The following is a 17,570-nucleotide window of genomic DNA, read 5'->3' as shown; positions in this document are numbered from 1 at the left end:
TAAAAATATAAATTATAAAAATTTAATATTTTATTCGCCCCTAAAAAATTGTTATGCCTTTGGCCCCTGCACCGATTTAATTGTTTGGCTATTAAAAAGTTTGCTAGGATATTCAACTAATTACAAATCATCAAGTGTCAATCATCATAAAGAAATTAAAAATCATTAAAAATTTAAAAAATATATTAAAATTTGTGGCCAGTATCTACCTTTTAATAGACTTGCAGAATGTGGAGAATTAGTTACTGAACTCGCTCTAGTAAATACCTTAAGAAATTAAAAAATATATCTATTAAAAATAAAAAATCATAAAAGTATTAAAAATTGAGAAATAATTATTAAAAATTATTAAGAAATTAATAAAAAGAGTAAAATTATAAAAAATATATATATTAATATATTAGAATGCTAAAAAAGTTGTTGTATAGAAAATCATAAAAAGGTATTAAAATAATAAATATTGTAAAACAGTATAGAAAATCATTAAAATTGTAAAAAAAAGTTAATTAAATTTTATAAAAAATGTTAAAATTTATTAAGAATCTGTAAAGAAAATTAATAACTAACATGCTAATGGAGAGAGTAAAAACAATATCAAATCAATTAACCAAAAACTAAATCGTAAAGTAAGGACCACCTTTAGTGTTGTTTGAACTGGACCGATCGAGATAACGATTAGGAGATAAGCGTTAGACCAATTGACTCAGGAATTAATATGAACTTGTTGAATTGGTTAAAAACCAGTTTAACTGTTTTTTTTTATGTTCTTTTATTGTTATGATTTTAATGAATTACATAATCGAACATAGTGAACTGATCGGATCCGTTGGACTTATGAACCGATAACTTGACCGATGTAACTATGAATCTAATTCTGAAAACTTTGACTATCATTCCCTTTTCAAGACAACTATGAAGTCGGTCTTTACAACTTCAATTAGGATAATAATGAGCAAGTTTTAACAATATAAAAGGTGACAGTTTAGAAGGAAACGACAAAAAGTTATACTTCCCTGTCATTTTTTTGTTTTTTTTATACATTTGCAATGAACAAGGGCCAAAAGAAGCTAATCAAGTTTTTAGAAGCACAAGTTTCCCATTGTTTGGTCTCTCTTTTAATTTGCCAATTGTCTGTAGTTTGTTGCTCAACGAAGATCGAGTGAAGAAGATGTCGAATGTCATCAATCGCCAACTGGAGTTTCCATATTACAATAGTGCATCCTAGGATTATATTGTCCCTTTTTTTTTCTTTCTTTTTTAAGAAGGCCACAAGAAGTGATGTTTGTTTTGAGAAACAACAAAATAGGACTATAACACCCTGACACCCAACCCAATCGCCTGGTCCAGGTTACTAGATGTCAGATTCGTTGCCAAAATAACCATGATTAAATGCAAATAATTCATAATAGTCAATAATTAAAATTCAATTACAACATACATTCAATATGAAATAAATTCAATTTTGGGTCTTACATTAGCTTATGTAAGCTCTAAAGCTAACCCAAGAAAGAGATAGGACATAATTGTAAAAACTTCAAAATATGAGATCAATGTTGTGATACCGCTCAATCCATGTCGGGACACTGACAAACAGTTTGTCACATCACGATGCCAAGCTAATCCTCATGTAGCGTTGTAATACCCAATTTATGCCCAGCCCACATACATTGCAAAAACCAAATATATAGAATAAATGTCCCATAAAATAGTCCATTTACAAACTGATAGCCCAATTAATCTAACCTAAATTACCTAAATACATTAAGCCTGATAACCCAAATTACATCAAACCCACTAGCCTAAAAAACTTTAGCCTAATGAGCCAAAAACGCAAAACAGGAGCAAAGAACCCTAGCAACATTCGGCTCCCAGCGCCGCAGCAACCGTACCACGCCTCCACGCGCTGCGCCACGTCCACCCTCCGTACGTCGTACCTGCAAGAAGGACAAGCAAACAAAAAGAGTAGAAATCGACAGCAAATAAAAGAAAAAGGACATATTTCTTTCGATTTTTTGTTTTATCTTCTTTTTTTCATTTTCGGCTATAAAGGCCGATTTAAAAATCTGTAAGAGGGAGGGTTACAGACAAGAATATTGTATCAAGTCTTTGAAAGAAAAGCAATAAAAAATAGTTTTTAAAGGTGATCTGAAATTTATTTTTCCTCGATTTCTTCTTTCTTTTCTGTTTTCTTCAAGATTAGTCTGTTATATTTCTTATTTGCAAAAGAGAAAATAAAGAGAGGAAAGGAGAAGGTGTTTTACCTTCGTGGGTGCGCCGATGAAACCTTCTTCTCCTCTGGGCGAATCGGAGTTGAATGGGCCAGGGATTTGAAACGGTAGAGAATGGGGAAAAATGAAAGTGGCGTTCACCTTTCCTCTATAGTTTCAAATGAAACATTTAGATTTAGGTTTAGGTTTTTTTTTAGGTTTAAAAATGTTTCCAAAAATGGCACCGTTCGAATTGAAGCCTGTGAATGCTAGAACGACGTCGTCTGATTGCCCTCGACCCGCGCGGTGACCCGACCCAAGGGAAGGATCCGCGCTTTTTGGGTCTGATGGGATTTTTGCGCGACAAGTCCCTCTTTCTTTTGTGTTGTTTCAATTTGATTTTATTCAATTTTTCAATTTGTACTACACATTTGGTTCCGATTCCATATAAATCCATGTTTGAACGACACCATTCTGAATATTCAAATCATATGCTAGAGAAGATTTTTGCGTTAAATTGCTTTAATAATCCCTTTGATGTTAAATGGTTTTTAATTCAGTCGTTTGCATATTTATTTCAAATCAACCCTTAGAAATTTGTTTGGGTTCAAAATAGATCCATCCTCATTAAATTAATCAGTTTATTGTTATTAATTTCATTTAATGTTATTATAATTATTAGTATTTTATATATATATATCAACTAACCTAATTTCACTATAAATTTTCTTATTATTTAATATTATTTTATGTATTCATTACTTAATTTTATAAATATTTATATATATATATATGTTTTTATTCACTATCTTAGCATAATTTATACATTTTCTTTTGTTCCTGTATGTATATATATACAACTAATTTCAAAACTTTTCCATAATATTATCTTATATTTTTATATATGTATATATAATATGCTTTTTAATATGCGTATGTATATATATAATAACATATCATTAATTTCAAATGATAAATTTTTTAAAAATGCACGAAAGCCTTATTCCTTTTGAATTTGCTATTTTATTTTACTTATTTTAACTTTTATATATCATTACTATATACTATTATTTACATTAGGTTTTACTTATATAAATCGAATGTACATATTACTTCTAAGATTTCTTTTTCTTTTTTTACAATTCTTTCGTTAAGATTCATTTAAACATTTTCTTTGTTTTTTAGCATTATTATCAAATTGTTTTTAAATCTTCATATTATTTATTTTATTTGTAATCAAAGTATCTTTAGGAAATTGATTATTAATTTATTAGATATCTAATTATTAATATTGATGTATTATATGCTTAGTTGTTCCTTAATGTAAATTTAGTTTGCCATTTATCTTTTACTTTGTATATTGCTATTCAATTATGTTGTTTGTAAGAATTGTATTTTATTAAAGCGCTACGATCATTGTATTTCATAGTTCCCAAAAAAGACTTGATGTGCATAAGTTCTCGAGGGAATTGTGCCCTAACTTACTGGGCTTCAATTCTTCTCGATGAATTTAGATGATCAAGTATTCATTTTGGTAAAACCATACAATTTTAAAATAAAGCTTTTGAGACTTCAAAATGTTGGATCCTAACTTATTGGATATGATATTTTGTTGTCTCAATTTTAAAATAAAGGCAATATTTGAGGTTTAAGAATTTCGAGAAATTGAACCTTAACTTACTGGATTTTGATTTCTCGATTGACTTAAACAATCAAGTAACATTCTTTAAACTCATGACTTTCATAAAAAAGGAACACATTTAATTTCGAAGATAGAATTGTAACACCCTAACTCACTGGGTGTGATAATTTATTTCTTCGAAATAAGTGCGTCTTATCATTCAATCTAGTTTATTCAAGTTTTCTCATCAAGGAGCATATTTTAAAATCTTTTCAAGGTTTCGACATTAAGACATTAAGCAATCAATTCGGTACCAATTTTGGGCGTTATGAGGGTGCTAACCCTTCCTCGTACGTAACCGACTCCCGAACTTATTTTCTCAAAATTCGCAGACCAAAATCATTTTTAATGGTGAACCGGTCACACCTTAATAAAAGATTGGTGGCGACTCCATTTTCAAAATCGATTCCCATTTTATCAAATACGTAAAAAATGGTTTCGACAGCTTGGCGACTCCACTGGGGAAGATAAGAGAGTCAAGCCGTAAAATTGATTGTTTTTTTGTCTTATTATCGAAAATTGAAAATTGATTTTAAAAATTACGATCCTCTCTTTGCATGTGTTTGTACGATTATTGTCAATTGTGTTTTTTTATACCTTGACATCATATTGCATAAAGGCTGTTTAGTCTTACCCTTTTTAAGTGGGAGTGAGAAGCTACTCCTTCGTGAGGTTTTCACCTCCGTGCAGGATAGTGAATCACTTTCGGAATACATCCGTACCTATGTCTTCGTGAGATTTTCATCTCCGTGCAACCATAGGGAAATATATTCCCCTGAACCGAACTCGGTCTGTATGAGCCTATAATGGGTGAAGATCGAGGAATCTACTGGTTCAGGTACCTTGACTTTAGGGCCAAACCGCATGTAAAAGACCTTAGGAACCCATCCTAGGTAGAGCCACTCCAAACCCCTAGTGCTTGCCCAATTAGGTTTTCCTTGTTTACTTCTATTTTGTACTAACCCCTCTTGTTGTGTTTTGATTATGATTGCATTGCATTTGCATCTTAGGAAAGAGATATTGATTCAAGTCCGATTACTAAATTAGGAAGCTTTTCATGGAATACGAATTCCTTGATAAAGTGGAAAACAATACGACTGCCTGAATATATTCTGAGAAACACAAGAAGGGCGATGGAAGAGTTCGTGACCTTGTTTCGTGGCCTGAGGATTCAAGGCGATTGTCTAAGAGCCTTCGATGTTCCAACTCCCTTAAAGAAACTGACGAGCCTTATGAAGATGGGCAGATGATGGACTGCTACCAAGATCAAGAAAAGAAGCTAGCAGTGGCGTCTATTGGAAATTGGCGAGATTATCTCAAACATGCGGATGAAGAAAATGATTGATGTTGCCTCTTGGAATATAAGGGTGAGGCCGTACATGCATCTGCTTTATGTAAAGGAATTTACTTTCTAGTAAAGTTTTCTAAATGTAATTGAATCAAAACCAACGTCTCTTTAGGCATTCCTTTCATGCATTTGCATTACATGACATCATATGCATTAAAATCTATTGAAAGAGTCTAATTAAGTAAATTTATTTCAGTTAATTTGGGAACACCAACACCCTTACTGTATCCAAGCAAGGACGAGAGAAATGGAACAAATGTTAGAAAGATTAGAGCGAATGCAGAAAAAGATGTAGGAGCAATTGACTAAATTTCAACAGGAAACAAGAGACCAGATGTTAGAATTACAGAGAACTATGATGAGCCAGTTCAACTAATTGCTAGCTGGAGAGTTAGAAAAAAGGAAGGAACCGATGGACCACTCTAGGGTTGGTAATGAGGATTTTCCTTATTTCTTAGATTGTACTTCGACAAGTGCCCAGTTCCAGCCTGATACGAGCCAAGAAGGTGACACTCAAGGGGTTGTTTTTCCTAGTGGTCCAATCACTCGAAGCAAGGCACGACAATTAAAATCAAAGATGAATGCTTTTGTCCAAGACTTTGTTGCTACAAATTTAAGTCATCATGTTCGTGACGTTGACAAATATAGGAATGCAATTCACTGGACCAATCTTGGAATAGTGAAAGCCCATGAATTGGTGGATTAATCTTTTATGTATCTTATTATTATTATTTACTTAATTCTCATTGGTTGGGACACATCACTTATGAGTTAAGTAATTTTATTGGTTAGGTTATTATTTATTTATTTTCTTAGATAATTTTAAAGAGTTTTATTAGGATTCAATTACTCTTGTAATTTGCGTATAAATATGCTTGCTTTCTATACATTGGGGGAGGAATAAAAAGAGAGTATTTGTTTTCTTCCAAATTTGTGTGAGGCAAATTTTTAAGAGTAGAGTGATTCTTCTCTTGCTATTTAGTTTGGAGTTTGTTACTTTCGAGGGTATTTTAGAGTTACAAATATTCAAATTTCTTTCCCATTCATCGGTGTTTCTAGAGGTTCTTCTTTTAGGGGTTTCGTAGGGAGCCGCTCAATCATTGGCGTTTTTGGTTACAAGTTAACCAAGAGTTCCATAGGGCAAATCTATCCTTTTATTATTATTATTATTATTTAACTAATTTTATTTATTATCGTTTTATTTCTAATTTGTATTTCTCTTGTGTCTAGATCCGGGATTTCCGCATCAGTTGGTATCAGTTTCAGGCAATTCGGTGTTATTTTTGAAGCTAAAATCAAATCTGAAATGAGTCAAAATACCAAAAAAACTTTTCATCGGTTTCGTTGATTCTTTTTTTTTTGAAGTTTGTGTTTATTCTCCTCTTATTCTTTTAAAAAAATAGCAAAAAAAAAGCAAAAAGCGCAAAAAAAACCCGCAAAAAAAGTTGCCTACATTTCATATGTAGGTTTCTTATTTTCCTATTATTGTTATTATTTTTATTTTTATTTTTTCCAAAATTGAATTTCTTTTCCTTCTTCTTTTCTTGACTCAAGTATAATTAAAGCTTCGATTTTTGAAAATCTTAAGACACCAAACGTTTCCGACTTTTGTCTTTTTTTTTAAATTGGGTAGAGTTTTCTTAAGTGTTCTTCTTATTAAAGCTTTTCTTTGACTCTAGAGTTAGAGATTGTTGCAGGTCTACGTTTTTTTATTTCTCTTACGCTTTTTAACACTTTGTTTCTTCTTGTGTTAGCATATATTAAAGGCACGCACAATTCCTTCATCCGTGTAGCCTCTATTACAAATTGCCTCGTCAAGTTTATTGGCCTCTTAGAGCAATTAGGGCCTTCATTGTTTCTTTGAAGTTTGCACCTCCGTTATTTGATCTTGATTAGTAACCCTCTCCAAACATATTTACAAGTTTTGAATCATTCAGAAAGTTATTCTTTTGAGAGCTAACGAGTGAGGTTATTATTATTATTTCTTTCTTGTTCCTGTTTGTTTGATCTTTCACAGATACCATGCCACTCACTAGATCCCAAACTAGTAAAAATGAAGAGGATGAGCAAAAAAGAGAGAACGATCCTTTGGTCGAGTTGTTACAAAAAGAGATGAAAAAGTTGCAAACTCAATTCGAACATCGCATGACCCAGATGTTACAAGAGCAAAGGGAGTATCTTGATACAAAACTTACAACTCAAGAGAGATACATTACCGATAATTGCAAGAAATTGAATGAAGCCTTTATAAGCCGATCAAATTCGCGAGATCGAACTTTTAAACGAAGGGAGGACCATGTTTTTGATGATGACTTTGAGTCTGAGTATGTACCTAGAGAAAGGTTGGAACGAAACAATGACACCCCCAAACCAAAATTTCCTTCTTTCTCAGGGAAGAATGATCCTGATGCTTACCTTGATTGGGAGGAAAAGATAGAAGCAGTCTTTGCTTGTTATAATTACTCTGATGAGAAAAAGGTAACATATGCTGTCGCTGAGTTCATTAATTATGCACTAACATGGTGGAATCAATTATGTAAAAGCAGGATTCTTTATAGAGAGCAACCTGTTACTACTTGGGTTGAAATGAAGCGCATCTTGCAAAAACTGTTTGTTCCACCATACTATTATCGAGAACTCCATCAAAGACTCCAACATCTTGTTCAAGGAGATAGATCTGTGGATGACTACTACAAAGAGATAGAGACTATTCAGATTAGAGCCAATCTTGTTGAAGAGGCTGAGGTGACTATGGCTAGATTCCTTGTCGGCCTAAAGCCTGAGATTGCAAATCGAGTTGAGTTACAACACTACATGGATGTTGAAGAGATGCTTCAAACCTCACTCACCATTGAAAAGCAATTACGAAAGAAAGGGACAACGAGGGGTGTTAGTTCAGTTTCTAATCCTGCTTGGAGAGGAAATTGGCAAAAAAAAAGGATGATAAATTGTGGAATGCGAGAGATGCACAGTTCAAGCCAAATAAGCCTAGAACTTACTCCAAAGATAGAGGTATGCCTAATTCACTTAAAGGTTCTACTGCTACTAATCGAGCTCCATATTCTTCTTCTACTTCTTCTAGTGCCATTAAGCAGCCAAAAGATATTACCTGCTTCAAATGCCAAGGAAGGGGTCACTATGCTCGAGAATGCCCTAATAAAAAGTCATTGGTGATTCGAGAAGATTGCGAGGTTGATTTTGAGTCTGATAACGAAGATGAGATGCCTCCTTTGGAAGATGCTGATGATATGCATACTCATGATGAGTATGAAGAATACTTGGAGTATGGTGAGAAAGCACTTGGTGCTTGAAGGGCTTTAAATGTCCAGTTTAAAGAGGAAGGGCGCGAACAAAGAGATAACATTTTCCACACGAGATGTTTGATTAGTGGGCAACCTAGTTCATTGATCATCGATAGTGGAAGTTGCACCAATGTGGTAAGTTCTTCCCTTGTTGAGAAACTTGGCCTACCTTGTGTGAAGCATCCAAGGCTATACCGCTTGCAATGGCTGAATGATAGTGGAGAGGTAAAAGTATCTAAACAATGTTTAGTTTCATTTTCCATTGGTAGATACTCTGATAAAGTTTTGTGTGGTGTTGTTCCAATGCAAGCTGGGCACATATTACTTGGACGGCCATGGCAGTTTGATCGACGAGTAAATCATGATGGTTTCCTTAACCAATATACCTTTGTGTTCCTTGGAAAGAAGTTTACTTTGGCTCCACTTCCTCCTCAAGAGGTCTACAATGATCAACTCAAACTTGCTAGTGAGATGGGTAAGGGAAGTGAGGTAAAACCATTGAAAAAGGCTGAGAGTAAAGAGGCCCTTAGTGTTAAAAGCCAACTTAAAGGCCCAACATTGGTGAGTGATCGCACACACAAGTCACGAGATGAGAAAGTGAGTTTATTCGCTAGGTTTCGAGATATCAAATTTGCTCTTTGTACAAAACAAACATTTGTAATTATTAGGTTTAGGGAAAACTTTGTTTTGACTAACCCTAATACACATTTGCCTAGTTGTTTTGTTGATTTTTTGCAGGATTTTGAGGATGTATTTCCTTCTGAAATGCCTAAGGGATTACCTCCTTTACGAGGGATTGAACATCAAATTGATTTTGTGCCTGGTTCGAGTATTCCGAATAGACCAGTCTATCAAAGCAATCCTAAAAAACTAAGGAGTTGCAAAGGCAAGTTGAAGATCTCTTAGAGAAAGGGTTGATTCGTCAGAGTCTAAGACCTTGTGCAGTCCCTGTACTTCTCGTCCCAAAAAAAGATGGTTCTTGGAGAATGTGTGTTGATTGTCGTGCTGTCAACAAGATTACGGTAAAGTATCGATATCCAATTCCTCGATTAGATGATATGTTGGATGAGCTTAATGGTGCATGCATTTTCTCTAAAATTGACTTAAAAAGTGGTTACCATCAAATAAGAATGAAACAAGGTGATGAATGGAAATCTACTTTTAAAACTAAGTATGGCCTGTATGAGTGGTTAGTCATGCCATTTGGCTTAACTAATGCTCCTAGCACATTCATGAGATTAATTAACCACATACTTAGACCTTTTTTAGGAAAATTTGTCGTTGTGTATTTTGATGACATACTGATTTATAGAAAAACTTTGAATGATCATGTTGGGCATGTTAAATTAGTATTGGATGTGTTAAGGCATGAACGACTCTTTGCTAATATTGAAAAATGCACCTTTTTTATGGATAAACTTGTTTTTTTGGGTTTTGTGATAAGTTCTATAGGAATCCATGTGGATGAGGAGAAGGTAAAGGCAATTAAAGAATGACCTATCCCTAAAACTGTTTCTGAGGTAAGGTCTTTCCTTGGGTTAGCCAGTTTCTACCACAGGTTTGTTCGTAACTTTTCCACAATTGCTTCGCCTTTGACTGCACTTATTAAAAAGGATGTATCTTTTCATTGGACAGATAAGCAAGAATTAGCATTTAATGAACTTAAAGATAAATTGTGTAATGCTCCTATTCTTGTTTTACCTAATTTTGAAAAGACCTTTGAGATTGAATGTGATGCTTCTGGTGTAGGTATAGGTGCCGTCCTCATGCAAGATAGTAAACCACTAACCTACTTTAGTGAGAAACTTGGTGAAGCACATTTGAACTATTCGACCTATGATAAAGAGTTGTATGCCTTCGTAAGGGCATTAGAAGTTTGGCAACATTACCTTTTACCAAAGGAGTTTATGATTCACACTGACCATGAATCACTTAAGCACTTAAAGGGACAGGGTAAGTTGAACAAGCGACATGCGAGGTGGGTTGAATTCATTGAATCTTTTCCTTATGTTATAAGGTATAAGAAAGGTAAAGATAATATTGTGGCTAATGCTCTATCAAGGAGGTACACTTTACTTATTACTTTGCATACTAAGTTATTAGGTTTTGAGTATCTCAAAGATTTATATGCCACTGATTCTGATTTTGCAAGCATTTATGACGCATGTGAATGGTGCATTTCAAAAATTTTATAAGTATGATGGCTATCTTTTTCGAAATAATAGACTATGCTTACTAAAGTGTTCAATGCGAGAATTGTTGGCTCGAGAGGCTCATAGTGGTGGTCTTATGGGTACATATGAGGAATGAACGATTTCCTTCAAGAGAAAGAATAAATGACAATGCTTATCGCATTGATCTTCTTGGTGAGTATAGTGTTAGTGCTACTTTCAATGTTTCTGATCTTTCTCCTTTTGAATTTGATGTAGGTTCAGATTCGAGGACGAATCTTCTTGAAGAGGGGGAGAATGATACAAGCCAAGGAGGTGACACTCAAGGGGTTGTTTTTCCTAGTGGTCCAATCACTCGAAGCAAGGCACAACAATTAAAATCAAAGATGAATGCTTTTGTCCAAGACTTTGTTGCTACAAATTTAAGTCATCATGTTTGTGACGTTGACAAATATGGGAATGCAATTCACTGGACCAATCTTGGAATAGTGAAAGCCCATGAATTGGTGGATTAATCTTTTATGTATCTTATTACTATTATTATTATTTACTTAATTCTCATTGGTTGGGACACATCACTTATGAGTTAAGTAATTTTATTGGTTAGGTTATTATTTATTTATTTTCTTAGATAATTTTAAAGAGTTTTATTAGGATTCAATTACTCTTGAAAGAGTTTTATTAGGATTCAATTACTCTTGTAATTTGCGTATAAATAGGCTTGCTTTCTACACATTGGGGGGAATAAAAAGAGAGTATTTGTTTTCTTCCAAATTTGTGTGAGGCAAATTTTTAAGAGTAGAGTGATTCTTCTCTTGCTATTTAGTTTGGAGTTTTTTACTTCGAGGGTATTTTGGAGTTACAAATATTCAAATTTCTTTCTTGTTCATCGGTGTTTCTAGAGGTTCTTCTTTTAGGGGTTTCGTAGGGAGCCGTTCAATCATTGGCGTTTTTGGTTACAAGTTAACCAAGGGTTCCATAGGGCAAATCTATCCTTTTATTATTATTATTATTTAACTAATTTTATTTATTCTCGTTTTATTTCTAATTTGTGTTTCTCTTGTGTCTAGATCCGGGATTTCCGCATCACAGCCAGATAGGCGTTCACAAGGGGCACTCTTTACTATCAAATCCCAACATTATCAGACTGGTACATCGACACCAGTGAATTTCTTGACGGGCCTAGGATCCAACTTGAGGAACAATTTTCCTGTTGCTCTTGATAACCCAGCAGAAATAAAACAGTCAAGGGTGGAGTACCCAGATTAGGTTTTCCCTGTTTACTTCTATTTTGTACTAACCCCTCTTGTTGTGTTTTGATTATGATTGTATTGCATTTGCATCTTAGGAAAGAGATATTGATTCAAGTCCGATTACTAAATTAGGAAGCTTTTCATGGAATACGAATTCCTTGATAAAGTGGAAAACAATACGACTGCCTGAATATATTCTGAGAAACACAAGAAGGGCGATGGAAGAGTTCGTGACCTTGTTTCGTGGCCTGAGGATTCAAGGCGATTGTCTAAGAGCCTTCGATGTTCCAACTCCCTTAAAGAAACTGACGAACCTTATGAAGATGGAGAGATGATGGACCGCTACTAAGATCAAGAAAAGAAGCTAGCAGTGGCATCTATCGGAAATTGGCGAGATTATCTCAAACATGCGGATGAAGAAAAAGATCGATGTTGTCTCTTGGAATATAAGGGCGAGGCCGTACATGCATCTGCTTTATGTAAAGGAATTTTCTTTCTAGTAAAGTTTCCTAAATGTAATTGAATCAAAACCAACGTCTCTTTAGGCATTCATATCATGCATTTGCATTACATGACATCATATGCATTAAAATCCATTGAAAGAGTCTAATTGAGTAAATTTATTTCAGTTAATTTGGGAACACCAACACCCTTACTGTATCCAAGCAAGGACGAGAGAAATGGAACAAATGTTAGAAAGATTAGAGCAAATGCAGATACAAATGCAGGAGCAATTGACTAAATTTCAATAGGAAACAAGAGACCAGATGTTAGAATTACAAAGAACTATGATGAGCCAGTTCAACTAATTGCTAGCTGGAGAGTTAGAAAAAAGGAAGGAACTGATGGACCACTCTAGGGTTGGTAATGAGGATTTTGCTTATTTCCTATATTGTACTTCGACAAGTGCCCAGGTCCAGCCAGATAGGCGTTCACAAGGGGCACTCTTTACTATGAAATCCCAACATTATTAAACTGGTACATCAACACCAGTGAATTGCTTGACGGGCCTAGGATCCAACTTGAGGAACAATTTTCCTGTTGCTCTTGATAAACCAGCAGAAATAAAACAATCAAGGGTGGATTACCCAGATACTACAAAGGCTCCAAGAAAGAAGGGGAATAAATGGGATAATACGGGCAGATATAACAAGGGCCACTCAAAACCAATCACTGTGGGCAGGCCAAAGACAGAAACCACCAGTCATCAGAGTCCTTTTAAGCAAGAATCTTACACAAAGACAAATACAGAAAGGCTTCAGTTCACGCCTATACTGATGCCATATAGTGAGTTATACCGAAGCCTATTTGATGCACATGTGGTGTCCGCCTTCTACTTAAAACCCATGCAATCTCCGTATCCCAAATGGTATGATGCGAATGCATAATGCGACTACCATGTGGGAATTACGAGGCAGTCAATAGAGAATTGCACTGCCTTCAAGAAACTGGTTGAAAGACTCATTAACATGGGTGTTGTCAGATTTGATGACTCGTCTAGCACAGAAAATCCACTACCGAATTATATTGATAATGGGGTAGACATGAAGGCAGGAAGGGGATTAGTTATTTCTGATTCAAGAGGAAACCATGGAAAGACAAGGAACCATTGTGAGTTCCATCACAAGAAAAGGTACGAGACCCAAGAGAGTGTGAGATTCAAGGCCTTGGTTCAGGGCATGATGAACAACAAAGAGAAGAAGCTCTGTGAGGAAATTAAAGAGGAGAAAAACATACACACAATGTTGGGAATCGTTCACATCAATGACATATATGAAGATACAAAGGAAAAGGGACATTGTTAGATATCCGCCCTTATAAACTTGGGAGTGTTCTAAGCAATTCGACTGCGAAAGAAAAACCGTATAGTTTCTAGAGCTTTTTAGAGTAATGTTCAGAACATTTTTGTTGTTTTTAGCCTAAAAATAATAGAAATTCCTTCGTGAGATAGGCTAATGTCTGAACGTCATTATTCTACTAAAATACATCTTTGCAATTATTGCTGAGACAATATTTTCATTCTTTCATTCTTTTGGATTTTCTTCCAAATTATTATTCATTCATTCATAATCATATTGTACAAACAATTATTCATGAATTTACACATTTTTTGGTATATTCTTTGGTACTTATTATGGGTCCCCATATATCAATTACATGAATGACACTACTACAGACTCAGATTTCCCTATTAAGCGATGCATATGTTAGAGGGAACTCATGACTTTGGAAATGATATAGATCGTAGCTTATCCCCGGACTTGTTGAGGAGGGTAGAACAAGAGGATAGGCAGATCCTACCTCACAAGGAACCATTAGAAATTGTGAGCTTGGTGAAGATTAGAATGGACCTGACCACGAACCAGGACCCTGTTGAGTTACCTTTAGAGTTAAAAGATGTCTTCATATGATCATACCAGGATATGCCCGGGTTAAACGCTGATAATGTAATCTGCACAACAGCACGATTTGCAGTATGAACAATGCAATGAAATTTCTTTACCGGGACAATGCCTTACTCGTTGACTTATCATAGCTTTGCCCATTGGAAGTCGAGTTTCCATCTCTTCAAAGTTGTGGGATTTTATCCTGATTAAAGAGGAATATCCAAAGTTCTCTGTCGTAGTTGCGCCCCAAAAGGCTCTTTGAAGGAAATAAGATTCTTTAAAAGGGATAACAAAGACTTGCCTAATTCTATGAGTTCAGATCCAATTCAAAAAAAGAAAAAGAAAAAAAAGGGAAGAAAAATCAAAATCAAAATCGAAACAAAAAGCAAAAAGAAAATCAAAATCAAAGTCAAAAAATGAAAATGTAAGAGGGGAAAAAGGAAAAAGAAAAGGAGAGGCCGAAGCGAAAACCCGCAAAGGGCGCTTTGACCAAAGGTGGATTTGAGTTGAAAACCCAAAAAGGGCAACTCAAATTTTGAGCAAAATGGGGCATGGCTGTCATCATCATCGAAGGTTTCCAATGGGCATTGCTTCATTTTTGAGATCATTAATTACTTCATCAAAGGGATAGAGGATGCTTCATGCGCCAATGTCATCATATGCCGATATAGAATTCCAGAGAAAATTATTTTGGATAACGCATTGAGCTTGAACAATAGCACAATAGCTTAGGTTCGTAATCAAGTCAAAATCAAACGCCACGATTCGTCAACAAATTGCCTAGAGATGAATATCAAGAAAATTGAAGGATAAATGACTGAGACTTGCAAGGACTAGCATGAAAAAGTACCATTTGCCCTCATTGCTTGTCAAACATCTGTACTGGGGCAACATCATTCTTTTTGGTTTGAGGGATGGATGTAGTTTTACCCATTACAGTAGAAATCTTTTCTCTCCAGGTATTAGTTGAGCTAAGAGTTGGATGTGGCAGAATAAATCCAATCTGATCAGAAAGAAAAGGCTAAAAGCTATGCAGCACAATCAAATGTATCAAAGGCGGATGACGCGAGCCTACAACCAAAAGATTCACCTCAGAGAATTCTATAAGGGGAACCTAATGTTGAGAAAGATCCTTCTTACACAAAAGGATTTTAGAGGAAAATGGACACCAAAGGCCTTTTTCGAAGGAGCTCTGATCTTGAGTAGGATGGAAGGTAAAAATTGCCACATCCTGTGAACTCAGATTCAGTCAAGAATTACTTTACCTGACGAAGGAGAAGGGACCAAGGTGAAAACCTGCAAATGGCACTTTGAGTCAAAAACAAAAAAAATAAAAAAATGTGAAAAATAAAAATGAAAATGAAAAATGAAAAAATGGAAAAGGAAATGGAGAGGCCAAGGTGAAAACCCACAAAGGGCGCATTGAGACCAAAGGGGATTTGAGTTGAAAACCCGAAAAGGGCAGCTCAAATATTTATCAGAATGGGGCATAAGGTGATTAGAGCAATTCAAATTTTGATCAGATTGGGGCATGTGGTAATCTTGTTATACCTGAATCAACAGGAAAGGGTAGGCGACATCTTGGGGCATCGACAAAGCACTGTAGATCTCCTAAACACATGTCAAACTCAAAATGGTCTTCAGAAAGTTTTTACAGAGAAGTTCAAGCTGCGATATCTGGGGCACCCAATTCTCATATTATTTATATTGAATTTGTTGTTCTTAGAATACTTTATTCTTTTCCAAGATATACATTCCCAATCAATTTCTTTATTATCCTTCTTTACTATTTTGGATATTTTATTCATTTTGAGCTATGCTCAGAACCAACTTTATTCTTATCCATTGTTATGACCATTTTCGCAAACATGTTGCATTGGAATAATTATTAATGGACTAATAAAAATTTCACAAAGAAAGCTTTGTATATTACTCTGAAAAGTTTCTAAATAATATAAGAACCTGAAACAGGACTATTGTTTAGAACACACCAAATTTAAAGGTTGGAAATTTGAGAAGAAAGAGTCTAAATTTGGACTTTCTCTTTAGATTTTGTTGTCAAATGCATTGATTGAACAAAATGATAAGATGCCGGGTTAATGACAAAGCTTAAATAAACAAGAAAGAAATGATCATCAGGCAATAGGAAGAGGTTACCTCGGAAAAGAGAGCCTTCATTTGCGCATGAGCCTTTGGTACGACAACCTTGGGAATGGTAAGGGACCGGAAAGATTTAGACCTGGTATCCTTGAATTGTGATAGGAACGGATTGAGGGAAAGCCACATATTTGTACCATTGGATTACAGTAGGAGAATAATGGTACAAATTTTGCGCCCCAAAGGATTAAACTTTGAGGTTTACAGTGGGGGCAACCTGGCTAAATGTTTCTTTAGAAAAGTCAGTAGCAGAGCAGATCGAAGACGACGAATCTTATCTTCAGGAGTAGGGAAGCAGATTTAAGCCGCTAGTCCTATCTCTCGGGTCAACAGTGGAATAGGTTGGAAATTACAGATCTTGTCTCCCTAAGCAGTAGCGGAGCAGATCGAAGATGGCAAATCTTATCTTCAAGAGTAAGGAAGCATATTTAAGCCACAAGTCCTATCTCCCTGGTCAGCAGTGGAATAGGTTGGAAATTACAGATCTTGTCTCCCTAAGTAGTAGCCGAGTAGATTGAAGACGGTGAATCTTATCTTCAAGAGTAGGGAAGCAGATTTAAGCCACAAGTCCTATCTCTCTGGTCAGTAGTAGAATAGGTTGGAAATTACAGATCTTGTCTCCCTAAGCAGTAACGGAGCAGATCGAATATGGTGAATCTTATCTTCAAGAGTAAGGAAGCAGATTTAAGCCACAAGTCCTATCTTCCTGGTCAGTAGTGGAATACGTTAGAAATTAAAGATCTTGGCTCCCTAAGCAGTAGCAGAGCAGATCGAAGACGGTGAATCTTATCTTCAAGAGTAAGGAAACAGATTTAAGCCACAAGTCTTATCTCCCTGGTCAGCAGTGGAATTGGTTGGAAATTACAGATCTTGTCTCCCTAAGCAGTAGCGGAGCAGATCGAAGACGGCGAATCTTATCTTCAAGAGTAGGGAAGCAGATTTAAGCCACAAGTCCTATCTCTCTGGTCAACAGTGGAATAGATTGGAAATTATAGATCTTGTCTCCCTAAGTAGTAGTGGAGCAGATCGAAGACGGTAAATCTTATTTTCAAGAGTAGAGAAGC

Source organism: Gossypium hirsutum, chromosome D13 (genome assembly GCF_007990345.1).
Source record: "Gossypium hirsutum isolate 1008001.06 chromosome D13, Gossypium_hirsutum_v2.1, whole genome shotgun sequence".
Lineage (NCBI taxonomy): Eukaryota > Viridiplantae > Streptophyta > Magnoliopsida > Malvales > Malvaceae > Gossypium > Gossypium hirsutum.
This window is presented reverse-complemented; position numbering follows the sequence as displayed.